The sequence below is a fragment of the Pleurodeles waltl genome, chromosome 7 (genome assembly GCF_031143425.1).
Source record: "Pleurodeles waltl isolate 20211129_DDA chromosome 7, aPleWal1.hap1.20221129, whole genome shotgun sequence".
Lineage (NCBI taxonomy): Eukaryota > Metazoa > Chordata > Amphibia > Caudata > Salamandridae > Pleurodeles > Pleurodeles waltl.
In genome coordinates, this window is record NC_090446.1 from 1,367,853,793 (window position 1) to 1,367,868,963 (window position 15,171).

General features: G+C 44.9%; 1 protein-coding gene across 1 annotated transcript in view; it reads right to left on the bottom strand.

Moving 5' to 3' along the window:
* The window catches only part of SLC17A7 (solute carrier family 17 member 7), a 239,168-nt gene that overhangs the window by 67,631 nt on the left and 156,366 nt on the right, over positions 1 to 15,171 (bottom strand). The gene's annotated exons all lie outside the window — the stretch shown is intronic.

Here is a 15,171-nt window from a genome sequence, read left to right on the forward strand (position 1 = left end):
CAACCTCACGTCAGTCGTGGCATGCAGGTGACAGTCACGCCTCATTCCCATTATGGAAGTTCATTCGCGCCGCAACGCGCGGTGTGAATCGACATTGTTGATACTCAGCGGCATCTAGTCCCCAAAAGCAGCATTCTGCCACAGCAAAGTGCACCAGCTCTGCCTATGCATACTCCTAGGCAGTGGCGTAAGAAAATGTCCTTAGAGCAAGTATTATCATGGTGTCTCCTTGATATAATCTCCTATGCGTGTAATACAATCTGTGCACACTTCCCCTCCCTCTGCTCAGCCGGGATGGAATGTTGGTGAGTGACTGGAGGAGGGTGACAGATACAGAGAGTGGGCTGAGCAGAGAGGATGCTGCTGCTGGTGAGGTTTGCTCATTAAGTAACTTGTAACTTATCCTGTAACCGTTTCTTTTAAATAAACATAAAATCTGTATCCTATGTGAAGAGGCTACCCAACTCCTACCTACAAGGCAAGGATCTGTGAATAAAACACTTCTGGCGCCAAAAGCCCAGGGTTTGACTGTCCGCCCACCTGGACGGTGGCCTGTAAGAGCCATCAGGCATTGCACTGAGCACAACAGGAAGTGAAGGTGTTTTGTAAATGGATGAGGGTTGTTCAGGTCAAAGTATATTCCACGTATTAGTAGAGCCCCGGGCACATGCTGAATGTATACGTGCCCTACACCTTATATTAACTTATGATTCTTAGAAGGATCTTTCCTTTCCACTGCCACTTTACTGGTTTAACCAGCATCATGGTGCCATCTGGGTTCTATTGCAACAGCATGTCCTAGAGAGGGGGCTCAAAGAAATTGATCAAGAAGCTACAAAAATGCAAAACCAAAATGCCAGGCTCTATTTGAACCTCAAACATTTCCACAGCACCCCAGCCCAGAGAGAAACTGGCTTAAAGTGATGTTAAGAACTGGATTTCAAATGCTTTGCACATGGGGCAGTTGGTCCAAACTATATTTAGAAACTGCTCCCTCACTCATCCATGGTGTGACCTCATGTCAGGCAATACACAATCTGATTCCTCACACCCTATTTAACTGGAACAAGCATAGCACCAGAACATTTATTGTGCTGTAGCCTCAATTCTGAACATACACGAGGAAGCAACTGAACCAACCAACCTCAAAAGGGCTAGCCTGTTCAAAGAACCCAATAACATATTCCACATTAATACCGGAATTGCCACTGCATGAAAGGATGGGGCTTCACCAACAAATCCATTCATGATCCTGCATAAGAGATGAGACAAAGCCTGACAACAAAATGTCCACACCCCCTGTGGCTGGAATCTACTTCCAAGGTTCCTTCTAAACTTGTATTTTTTTTGAGTATATTTAATTAAAAATGGAGGCCATGTGAGCATTAACAGCCACACTTGATTACTTCCCTCTGTAGCTCCCTTGCTGTTATTGGCAAATTGCAGCAGAAGGTCTATTGGCTATCCTTAGGCATGCTTAGATACATTTATATACTCCAATGTCTCTTGAAATAACCCTGTATCAGTGCTAAATCAGAACTATACACTGTTCGCGACCAGAGCTAGCTCACCATGCCTGTTAGAAATCGGACCGCTAGTTGGCAGAGAAATGCACTCTGTCCAAGTAGGAACCACAATCCTAGTCATGGTAAGTCAGTTACACACCATAAATTAACCTGTGATCACCCTATGGCAACTTGACACAGAGCAGGCAGGCTTAATTTTGGAGGCAATGTGTAAAGTATTTGTGTAACACTTAAAACAGTAAAACAGTGAAAACACCACACACAAATAATTCACACCTGGTTAAAGAAATAGAGGCCAGATGTACAGACCTTGGTTTTAGGATTACCAAATAGAGATTTTTTTGCAATTCGCTATTAAGTAATCACAAACGGTGATATATGACATTCATGAGGGAGATCTCACTTTGCGACCCATTGAAAAAGGCAAAAATCACATGAATGGTAGCCTGCTGGGGTCAGCACTCCACTATGCCTGTGATTGCTTTTTCAATAAAGTATTATTTTTAAAAAAATGCAGCCTGTTTTCCTTAAAGAAAACAGGATGTGTTTAAAAAAGAAAACTGGGAAGTTTTCTTTTCAGTTTTTAGGAGTAGACAGTGGTCCGTGGGACCACTGCCTGCTCTTAAAATTATTTTCACCAACATTCAAAAAGGGGAAAAGGTCCCTGTGATTTGCGAATGGGTTATCACCAATTTGAAGATGGTGGCAAACTTTGAATATTTTGCAACCGCATTTCAGTTGCAAAACATTCTTACATCCCACTGTAAGTTGCTATTTGGAAGGGGTGTCCTCAACACGTCCTTTCCTAGTACCGAATCGCAGACCCTATTTGCGATGCGGTAATAGGTTACCAAATCGCAAATAGATCTTTGTACATGCCAGAGTGCTAATTAGCAGTCACCAGAACATATGCAACCACTAAAAAGTTTCATACATCTGGCCCTAGATCTTAATTTAATTTACAAAACAAGATAAAAACGACAAAAATCCAATCAGCAGAAGTTGAGTTTTGAATTTTTAAAGAATATTAGCAAATATACTTTTTTTGCGCCGCATTTTCGTCGTTTTTTTACGCAAAAACGGCGCAAACTTGCAAATTGCCATTGTATTTTGTAGGTTTGCGGCGTTTTGCGTCAAAAAGCGGCGCAAATGCGGTGCTAAAAAAAGTATAAATACGGGCCATAGTGCTTAGAAACATTAAGTGCCAATTGTGGCTATCTGGACACGCTTGACCAGGGTAAATCTGCAAGTTCAGGCCAACCATGATGTAGCGCTGTTCAGACACTGGAGTCATGCAAGGCCCGCTACAAACAGTACCTTGGTTCAGGGATGCATCGACGTTGAGGAGCGATGCTTTGTCGTCGATCCTGGCGAAGTAGGTTAAGCATCAGTTCTGAGCTTCACAATCAGAGCTGCATTGTTGGTGAAGCCCTTAGATGTAGGCAATGCATCTTCATTGAGCCACGCAGCCAGTGATGTAATGTCCTCGAAGCAGTGGCAGTGCGGATGCGTCTGATTGGCACAAAGGCTGCAATGTGTGGATTTAAGCAGAGACAGCTAGGAAACCTACTTCCAAGTGCCCAGGACTGGTCTGACACCACTTGGCAGGGCAAATCTCACAGTTGTCAGAATCTAGAGACTGTAGCTGGGTTAGAGTGATGCAGATAGTCTTTGATGTCCCTGAGATGGAAGAACAAGAGGCAAGCCAGTAAGCCCTTGGAGTCACTTTGGCTCTGAGGATGATGTGGGTCCAGTTCTTCTCACCCAGGGAAGGAGGGCAGCATTCAGCAGGTCAGTACAGGTAACAAAGCAGTCTTTCCAGGTCAGCAGTCCAGCAGAGTAGCAGTCTTTGTAGCAGCACATCAGTCCTTCTTACTGGTCCAGAAGTATATTAATTTGGTAGGGTCAGAAGTCCAGTTCTTATACCCAGTGGTGCCTTCAACGTGGGAGTGTCTTCAAAGAGGGGCTTTGAAGTACACACAGGTCTTCCCTTTCCTGCTCTGGCTCAAGACACTCTAAAGGGGGATATGCAGCTGTTTGTGTGGGGACAGGCACAGCCCTATTCAGGTGTAAGTGTCAGCTACTCCCTCCCATCCAAACCAGGATGGCCCATTAGCCTGATGATGGACCATCAATATGTGAATGGCCCATCAGGCACACCTCAGCTCATTTGTGTAAAACTGTCTAGAGGGAATGCACAAATGCACAAAGCCCAGCTGTCTTTTAACCTAGACGTCCACAGGAGGTAGGCAGCAGGCACAAAGGGCTTAAGAGCAGAAAAATGCCAACTTTCTAAAAGTTGCATTTTTAAAGACGTAATCACAAATCCAACTATATCATTACAGAGGATTTATTATTACAAGTCCATAGGCACCAAATGTGACAGTCCTACTCCTTCTCAATCAGGAATTACACTTAAAATATATATTAAGGAATCCCCAATGGTATCCTATGAAAGGGGTAGGCCTCAAAGTAGTGAAACATTAATTTGGCAGTTTTCACTACCAGAACATATAAAATTAAAAACGTACTTACACCGCACACTGCCCTATGGGCTACATACGGCCTACCTTAGGGGTGCCTTATGTGTAATAAAACAGTTGTTTAGGGCTTGGCAGGGGTGTCTAAATGCAAAGTTAACATAGCAATGAAAATGCACAAACAGGCTCTGCACTGGCATGCCTGAGACATGTTTAAAGGGCTACTGAAGTAGGCGGCACAATCAGTCCTGCATGTCGACTAGTAGCATTCAATATACAGGCCCTAGGCACATGTGTTGCACTTTACTATGCACTAAACTAAATATTCCAATTGTGGATACACCAATGGTACCAGGCTTGAGGGGAGTGAGCACATACAGTTTAGCACTGGGATGCAGTAGTAAAGTGCCCAAAGGCCAACAAAAACAGATCAGCAAAAGTGAGGTAAAGCACACAAAAGGTTTGAGAGAAGACCACCCTAAGGCTGTCATGTCTAACAATACTTCACAGAAATGTGTTAATGTATGTTACTTACAGTTAGAAGATGAGCTTTCTGGACTACTCCACTAGTAAACTGCTGTGTATAGCTCAGTAACCACTCCTCGACAAGCTTATCAGTGCAACTTTCAGTACAGGTACAGGCCTACCAGTTATGAACATTCTGTATTTCAAGTGCTCGTACAACATTACCTACATTTAGGGACAAGCGGATTTAGACCATTACTCACAACCAGTATTCGTACAATGATTACAGTCAATAAAGGGCTAGTGCTCCTTGACAATTCCTCAAATTCAGAACATTAGTTCAGTGTTATCTACACCTGGGGCCATAACCCCTGAGGTATTCCTCATTGCCATTACCTAGTTATCTATTGCCAGAGTGTTAGAAATGGGGTCTCTAGTTGGCAGTCACTTTACATGTAGGGCTCCACTCTCTAGTCAGGGTAAAGGAGCGACACACCTAAGATAACCCTTGCTCACCCCCTTGGTAGCTTGGAACAAGCAGTCAGACTTATCTCAGAGGCAATGTGTAAAGTGTTTGGGCACACACGCACAGTAACACAGTGAAAACACCACAAAAGTACACAACGCCAGTTTAGAAACCATAGCCAATAATTATCTGAGTAAAACAAGACTAAAATGACAAAAATCCTACATACACAAATAAAGTTATCACTTTTTAAAGGTTTAAAAGAGTCTTAATCCTGGAAAAATCATTGGTTGCATCCTTATAACACACAGGGGGTCATTCCAAGCTTGGCGGGCGGCGGGAGCCGCCCGCCAAGCGGGAACCGCCAGAAGACCGTACTGCGGTCAAAAGACCGCGGCGGTCATTCTGGGTTTCCCACTGGGCTGGCGGGCGACCGCCAAAAGGCCGCCCGCCAGCCCAGTGGGAAACACCCTTCTACAAGGAAGCCGGCTCCGAATGGAGCCGGCGGAGTGGAAGGTGTGCGACGGGTGCAGTAGCACCCGTCGCGAATTTCAGTGTCTGCTAAGCAGACACTGAAATTCAAAGTGGGGCCCTCTTACGGGGGCCCCTGCAGTGCCCATGCCATTGGCATGGGCACTGCAGGGGCCCCCAGGGGCCCCACGACACCCCTCACTGCCATCCTGTTCCTGGCGGTCGAAACCGCCAGGAACAGGATGGCGGTGAGGGGGTCGGAATCCCCCATGGCGGCGCAGCAAGCTGCGCCGCCATGGGGGATTCCTCAGGGCAGCGAAAAACCGGCGGGACACCGCCGGTTTTCCGTTATGGCCGCGGTCAGAATGCCCTTAGGAGCACTGCCAGCCTGTTGGCGGTGCTCCCGCCGACCCCGGCCCTGGCGGTCAAGGACCGCCGGGGTCGGAATCACCCCCACAGTGCCTTGGATGCGTCAAAAACAAAGATGATGTGAGCCGCAAAGGAGGTGATTCATCGGAAAAGCAAGTGATGAGTCGATTTGTTCCCGGCTGGACGAGTAATGCGTTGATTCTTTACTGCAGTGCAGCGTTAATTAGGAAAATGACACTCACGGATGATGCGTGAAAAATCCAGACACATGGATTGATCCACACTGAGGCAGGTGATGCATTAATTTTGCAGCTGCAAGACAGGCGCTGTGTCGCTTTTTCAGCCGCAACAGCCTTGGTGCGTTTATTTTTCTTCAGGTCACCAGCTTCCATTTCCAGAGGCCCTGGGACTGGCTTTGGCACCACTTGGCAAGTCAGGACTCTCAGCAGAAGAGCCCAGGCACTGGCAGATGAAGCCTTTGATGTCCTTTAGTCTTCACAACAGGAGGGAAGTTCAGTTCAAGTCTTTGGAGAACCTTGGAAAGCAGGATGTGGACAGCAATGTCCAGTCCTTTCACTACCAGGACAGAAGCAGCAAGCAGCAGGCCAGCACAGCAAAGCAATTGACAGAGTAGCAGTTCCTCCTACAGCATCAAGCTCTTCTTCCCGTCAAAATGTCCACAGTCTAGAAGTGTTCTGCAATTGTGGGGTCAGCAGTCCAATACTTATACTAATTTCTGCCTTTGAAGTAAGGAAACTTGAAAGGAAAGTCTTTGTGGTGCACAAGACTATGCCTCTCTCTATCCTGGCCCCAGACACACTCTAGGGGGTTGGAGACTGCTTTGTGTGAGGACAGTCACAGCCCTATTCAGGTGCACATGTCAGCCCCTCCTACCACTCTAGCCTAGAAATACCTATCAGGATATGCAAGACATGCCTCAGCACCCTTTTTGTGACTATCAAGAATGAATTCACAAACAGCCCAACTGTCAGTCTGACCCAGACGTGTATTCAGCAGCTAGACAGAGGCACAGAATGGTTAAGCAATAGAATGCCCACTTTCTAAAAATGTCATTTTCAAATTTACAATCTAAAAACCAACTTTACCAAAATATGTATTTTTAAATTGTGAGTTCAGAGACCCCAAAGTCCAAAGCTCTATCTACTCCCAATGGGAAACTGCACTTAAAAGATATTTCACGGCAATCCCTTGATAACCTATGGGAGAGATAGGTCTTGCAATAGTGAATTTTTTTTTAGCAGCATTTCACTATCAGAACATGTAAAACATGACAGTACATGTCCTACCTTTGAAATACACTGCACCCTGCCCATTGGACTACCTTGGGTCTACATTAGGGGTGATGTACATGTAGTAAAAGGGAAGGTTTGGGCCTAACAAGAGGGAACACTTGCTAGGTCGAAATGGCAGTTCAAAACTGCCCACACAGACACTGCAGTGGCAGGTCTGAGACATGTTTACAGGGCTACTCATGTGGGTGGCTCAATCAGTGATGCAGGCCCGCTAGTAGCATTTGATTTACAGGCCATGGGCACCTCTAGTGCACTTTACTAGGGACTTACTAGTAAATCAAATATGCCGATCATGGATAAACTAGTTAACAATCCAATTTAGACAGAGGACACTTGAACCTTAGCACTGGTCAGCAGTGGTAAAGTGTCCAGAGTCCTAAAACCAGCGAAACCAGATCAGAAAAAATAGGAGGAAGAAGGCAAAAAAGTTAGGATAACCCTGCAAAAATGGCAATTTCCAACTCAGAGATTAGCCTTCTTGAACATTCTTAGAAGTTGACTTACAATGAAAGGGGAGTACTGGCGCATTATTTCTCACAACCGTTGGATGTACAATCTCAAGAATAGCCAGGGGACATAAATGTTGGACCATCCACACTGCCATCTTTAATACACTGTTGCCTACAGTCAGAGATCAGGCCTCTTGATGCAGTACTAAAGGCAGTTTTATAGCAGTAATAATAATTCTTCACAATCAGCAATTGTGCAATGTTACAGATTTATCTTGGAACGAAGAATAAATGTTTGAATGAAAACCATTATGAGGAACCCACTAAAGAGAAGCCATAATAATCAGAATTCAATTATTGCTAGATGAACTGCAATAATGTCAGCTGACTTCCTGTCATAGAAAGGAACTGCAAAATCACCAGGTAACTATTTATGTTGGTTGTCAAGCTGTCAAAGCAAAGCCAATGATCGGACTTGCAACACACTTTCCTTAAATTGATATCATAATGTAGCTGACACTATGTCCCGACACTGCACACAACAAAATCATGTTGTCGAGGCATACATGGAATAAGCAGATTTGGGCAACCGACAGAAACAGGTCAAATGGTGCCCTGTCATGGCACAGCGGCATTCCATCCTGATACTAAATAACTAAAGTTGTCACACATTATAACTGTTCATTCCTTTTGACTATCCAGCATGCAGGAGAATGGATCAAGGGAAACACAAAATTAATCTAAGGCACTCCGCAGAAGCCTGAAATTTAGCATGTGATCCATCATACAGACAATTAGGAATAGCTCTAAATTACAACTATTACAACTATCACGCTAGCCCCCAACCAGTCACTGCACCAAAATAAACCAAGTCCACCATTTGAGTACTCTAACAATACAAGCGTGCTAGCAGACCACCAATCCCTGTACCAGCCAAGACTAGAAGCGAAAAAGAACATGATAGACCCAAGAATACTGCAACTGTAAATGCACAAGCAACCCTTACTGACCAGAGAATGAAATCCCACTCAGACACATTAAGAACCAAAGACCACAAATGTCTTCCCATCAATGCAAGTTCTAAATAAAAAAATTAACATGACCTATCAAAGGATATGGACGGGGTGGCTCCTGTTGGGGCAAAGCAGTGGGAGGGTGGTGGGGGAGGGGTTGGGGAGCACAAAACAAAGACAACAAAATTAGAAATTTTAAAAGTACCTGACACGCCACATCACTGCCTCAGCGGTGCTCTTCAGGCTCCACTCACTACAGGCATAGACTCCCAGTCTGCCCTGCAGTCAATCCTTAGGCTGCTCTCATGCTGCTGGAAGCATGAGAGCAGCGTTAGGATTGACCTAAGTGCCCTGGCTTTGCACTGCCAGGCACGCTGGGAGCCTCTGCTTGCTGTCCCCAACCCGGCAACACAGCTCCGGTTGGAGAGAGCTCAGTGAGCATGTGTGTTTGGCCGTCTTGAGACAGTCGGTCAAACACACATGTGCACTGAGGGGAGTGCACACCGCTCCCCCTCCCTGCCTGTCATCCCCTATGGCCCCATCCCTTGAAAAATAAAACGATAATAAACACTATTTATTATCGTTTTGTTTTTTAATTTGCAGCTGCTGCTGGTGGAGGGGCAACACTCCTCCGCCACAGCGAAGGCGCAGCCGCTGTATATGGACCTAGACCAGCTATTTATAATTGAAACAGTTAGCAGAAGATGCAGACACCATTGTGCACAAAGCTGTACCACCAGCTTATAAGATTACCCTTGACAAGCACTGGACAAAATGTCATCCATAAAAAAGTCTTAAACACCTCACACCTACATAAATACTCTGTACCGTAATGCAAATCAGATCTAATCAAACACCACTCATCCCACGACTCAATTACCTTCTTGTTGATCTATTGCTCACTATCACAGTGCGCCTCACATGTAACTATTGTCTTTGATTCTGTAGTTGGCCTCAGTCAATTCCACACAAACCTCATTGTTCTAGGTGACTTCACTTTGTTTTGTTCGAGAAACCAGATGGACTCGCAACAAAAAATACTATTATCAGTCCTCAGGGCTTTGGAGCTGACACAGCTCATTACTGACACAACGCATCTGTAGAACATTTCCGCAGTGGCATTACTAACAATACTGCTGACGTAATTACATCTAACCCAAAACTCCTAACACGGGGCAAACATCTTGCCATCTCTTCCAGCATCACCATAACAGATTCTCTTGAATGTGCCTGGAAAAAACCCTGAAAATGGATATGTTGGAAACTAAACAATTTGATGAAGGGCTGTTCCTGTGACATGACCATCCCACTGAACAGTCACACTCACAAAATGTCAGCAAAATAGTTCACCAAGGAGCTCATAACACTCCATCCACAAACAGAGCACTTGCAAAATGAAGGAAAAACCTAGATAAGGACAGCAGAAACTGATGCACTAGCCATTTCCACATACAAAGAGCACCACTTAGGGGCAAATTTACAAGCCCCTTGTGTCACCTTAGTGCCACCATAATGTTCTTTTTTTTACACTAAGGCATCGCTAAGGTGGCTTTTCTGCTGTTCCATATTTACAAAGTGGCCTAAGGCTTGCATTGGGCCACTTTGCAAACTCTTGCACCATATTATGCCTGCGTTAGGCATAATGTATACAAGGGGGGCGTTCCAGCACAGGGAGGCCCAATAAAATGGCACAGTGAAATTTCCAAGATTTCACTCAGCCATTTATCCATAATTTGTAACGCCTGCTGAGGGCTAGCATTGAAATGATGTACCCATTATATTCAGTGGGCCTCCCTGTGCTTGGCTGCACTAGCATCAACATTTTTGAGGCCAGTGTAGCAAAGCACCACAAAAGCGCCAAAAATGTTGACGCTATTGTGCTAACGACCGCCATGGTGCCCCGTATTGTAAATACGGAGTAGCCATGGTGTCATTAGGTGCCGGTATGGGGGCACAAGAAAGGTGGTGCATCATCTATTGTGTGCCACTTTGTTGTAATTGTGCACCAAAGTATACAAAAAAATAAATATTACTATTTTTGCCTCACCTTTCCATCATGGCCTGCATAATGAAGTGTTCATAATCGTCTCTAATGTAGCGACCATACAGCTTACTCCAACAATTCTGTTCCCTCTGAAATGCTCTGTAATGCTCCTAGCACTCATTTTATAGACAAATCCAAAGACTCATACAACTATCTCAGCTGAAAGGTACCAGGAAATAACACACATAACACACAAGTAGCACGTATATCTAAAAGAAGCACTTTACGCTGACATTAAAAAAAAAAAAACTAGTATCACACCAAAAATTCTGGATCTGCAGCTTTCTTGAAGGAACTCTGCCAAATCGCTTACTATGTATATCATGCGGAAAGAGCTCAAGTGCTCACCTCTCAACCAACGTCTAAAGAAACCTGGCCTGAATGCAAATAACCTGATAATCACATACAGTGTCAAACAGAAGATACTTGGCTAAGCTATTTGAATTCAGTGAAAAGATAAATCATTCTGCTACACAGCCTGGCTTCCATCATTCCATAGGGACAGAATCTATCCTAGACTGAGATGAATAGTCTCTAGAATGTGCAAACTACGAAAATAGGGAAATGGTACTGGACTAACTGCCCTGGACGTGTTAGAAATCTCCGCTGCTTTCGACACAGCTCAAATACTGCTGACTAGACTGAAGAATATAGGTCTTGGATTGTATTGTCTCCTTCCTACCCAACCTGAACAACATCATCTCACTACCTTCTTTCACCTCCAAACCCTACCTACTGAATACTGACCCCCCCAAAGGCTCAACCATCTCTCTCTTTCTTTTAACTATCTACCTCTGCCTTTTGACTGTATTCATTCGATGCTCTGGCATTTCTTGTTAAAACCATGCTGATGACACACAGGGTATGTTCAAATTCAATCCTTCCTCTCCAGCAGAACGCAACGAGTGAGACTCGCCCCCTTCCTCGCAGATCCCACACCCACTACTTGCGGAATGCCCCAGGGATCCTCCCTCAGCCCCACGCTGTTCAACGTCTACATGGCCCCACTAGCCACCCTCGTCAGAAGCTACAGAATAAACATAATTCCCTACGCCGACGACACTCAACTCATGCACTCCCTCTCCAATGAACCCGACAAAGCCAGACACAACTTCCACGAAGGCATGAAAGCAGTCACCAACTGGATGAGAAACAGCTGCCTTCATCTCAACACAAACAAGACAGAAGTACTCATCATGGGCCCTCAACCCAACGCATGGAGCGACTCCTGGTGGCCACCCAACCCCGGAAACCCGCCCACCCCCGCCACCCAAGCCCGCAACCTTGGAATCATCCTGGACCCCAACTTCAGCATGAACCATCAAATCAACTCAGTCACCTCCACCTGCTTCCGCATCCTCCGCCTTCTACGCAAAACCTTCAAATGGATCCCCCTCGAACATAGAAAGACCGCCACACATGCCCTCATCACCAGCAGACTGGACTACAGCAATGCACTCTATGCCCGAATCAACAAAAAACATACCCGCAAATTGCAAAACATCCAGAACGCCGCCGCCAGACTGATCCTCGACCTACCCCAACACTGCCACATCTCGCAACACCTACGTACACTGCACTGGCTCCCCACAGACAAAAGAATCACTTTCAAGATCCTCACCCATGCACACAAAGCCCTCCACATCACCGGACCAGCCTACCTGAACCAGCGACTCAACTTCCACATACCTCACAGGGCCCTACGCTCAGCCAAGATCTCTCTCTCGCAGAAGTACCCCGCATCAGGAAAACCAGAACAGGAGGACGCTCCTTCTCCTACCTCACAGCCACCGCCTGAAACGCCCTACCTATCCACATCAGACAAACCACCTCCCTCCTCAGCCTCACGAAGGAACTGAAGACATGGCTTTTTTAAACCACCTCACGGGTATATGCTACACTCCCCCCCCCCCCTCCCAGCGCCTTGAGATCCTAACGGGTGAGTAGCTGCACTTTACAAGCACTGATTGATTGACTGATTGAAATTCAAGAACCACAATTGCACCATGACATCCAGACGACTACTGTAACTGCATTTAAAGAGTGGATGACGGACAGCTATCTTAAACTCAACACAGACAAAAAAGTTCTTGGATGTGGAAGCTGATCACGGGCAAAAGGGATCCCATCTTGGACTGCAGTGAGAATAGACACAACTCACAAACTAACACAATAAAAAGCCTAGACGTCATCCTACCTGCAGTCCTTACTCTGGACCTAAAACACCATAATGAAATTACCAACAAATATACTCAGAATTTCACGACAGACTTTTCCCTACCTAGGCTTCCCTTATAGAGTTCATGCTGCAGCCATGCAGGTGCTCTCTTGCCTCACCACTTGAATTGTCTGTACATTGAAGTCCAGAAATGCACACTAAATAAATTATAACAGGTGCAAAATCTAGAAGCCAAGCTACTTCTACACTTGAAAATGCCTGGGATCACATCACACTACAGGGAGTGCAGAATTATTAGGCAAATGAGTATTTTGACCACATCATCCTCTTTATGCATGTTGTCTTACTCCAAGCTGTATAGGCTCGAAAGCCTACTACCAATTAAGCATATTAGGTGATGTGCATCTCTGTAATGAGAAGGGGTGTGGTCTAATGACATCAACACCCTATATCAGGTGTGCATAATTATTAGGCAACTTCCTTTCCTTTGGAAAAATGGGTCAAAAGAAGGACTTGACAGGCTCAGAAAAGTCAAAAATAGTGAGATATCTTGCAGAGGGATGCAGCACTCTTAAAATTGCAAAGCTTCTGAAGCGTGATCATCGAACAATCAAGCGTTTCATTCAAAATAGTCAACAGGGTCGCAAGAAGCGTGTGGAAAAACCAAGGCGCAAAATAACTGCCCATGAACTGAGAAAAGTCAAGCGTGCAGCTGCCACGATGCCACTTGCCACCAGTTTGGCCATATTTCAGAGCTGCAACATCACTGGAGTGCCCAAAAGCACAAGGTGTGCAATACTCAGAGACATGGCCAAGGTAAGAAAGGCTGAAAGACGACCACCACTGAACAAGACACACAAGCTGAAACGTCAAGACTGGGCCAAGAAATATCTCAAGACTGATTTTTCTAAGGTTTTATGGACTGATGAAATGAGAGTGAGTCTTGATGGGCCAGATGGATGGGCCCGTGGCTGGATTGGTAAAGGGCAGAGAGCTCCAGTCCGACTCAGACGCCAGCAAGGTGGAGGTGGAGTACTGGTTTGGGCTGGTATCATCAAAGATGAGCTTGTGGGGCCTTTTCGGGTTGAGGATGGAGTCAAGCTCAACTCCCAGTCCTACTGCCAGTTCCTGGAAGACACCTTCTTCAAACAGTGGTACAGGAAGAAGTCTGCATCCTTCAAGAAAAACATGATTTTCATGCAGGACAATGCTCCATCACACGCGTCCAAGTACTCCACAGCGTGGCTGGCAAGAAAGGGTATAAAAGAAGGAAATCTAATGACATGGCCTCCTTGTTCACCTGATCTGAACCCCATTGAGAACCTGTGGTCCATCATCAAATGTGAGATTTACAAGGAGGGAAAACAGTACACCTCTCTGAACAGTGTCTGGGAGGCTGTGGTTGCTGCTGCACGCAATGTTGATGGTGAACAGATCAAAACACTGACAGAATCCATGGATGGCAGGCTTTTGAGTGTCCTTGCAAAGAAAGGTGGCTATATTGGTCACTGATTTGTTTTTGTTTTGTTTTTGAATGTCAGAAATGTATATTTGTGAATGTTGAGATGTTATATTGGTTTCACTGGTAATAATAAATAATTGAAATGGGTATATATTTTTTTTTGTTAAGTTGCCTAATAATTATGCACAGTAATAGTCACCTGCACACACAGATATCCCCCTAACATAGCTAAAACTAAAAACAAACTAAAAACTACTTCCAAAAATATTCAGCTTTGATATTAATGAGTTTTTTGGGTTCATTGAGAACATGGTTGTTGTTCAATAATAAAATTAATCCTCAAAAATACAACTTGCCTAATAATTCTGCACTCCCTGTATAACTAGTTGCCTTGTATTGGCTGACCAGATTGCATTCAAAACACTGTCCATAGCATAGCATATATAGCACTGTATGTAATAGGACCAACATTTCTGCACCAAAAATGTCAGGCCTAGGGCTCAAGTATAAGCCTTTAATTCAACACGTGTCCACAGTTGAATGTCCAATGCTTCAACAAAACTCAAAATGGAGGGCAGTCATTCCCATTCCAAGCCAGCAAGCTGCACAAATCCCTCCCCAGCCAGCTTAGTACATTAGGAAAACACCTTGCCTTTAGGAAGGCTGAAAATATGGCTTTTCAAATTTAAACGGGAGACCAATGAACCATAATACAAAAGAGGACATTATATCTTACAGAAAAGAATTGTGAGTTTAAACTAAAGCTGCATTGAGCACAATCTGTCTCTTTTGCACACTCTTCAAACATGAGCACACTAATGGGCAGTGTCACTTGCTGTGACAAAACCAGACCATGTATGGACCTCATGCACATCACCAAACTCTTCCTCTACGCTGGTCATATTACAACCATACACTTCTAAACCAAACATGC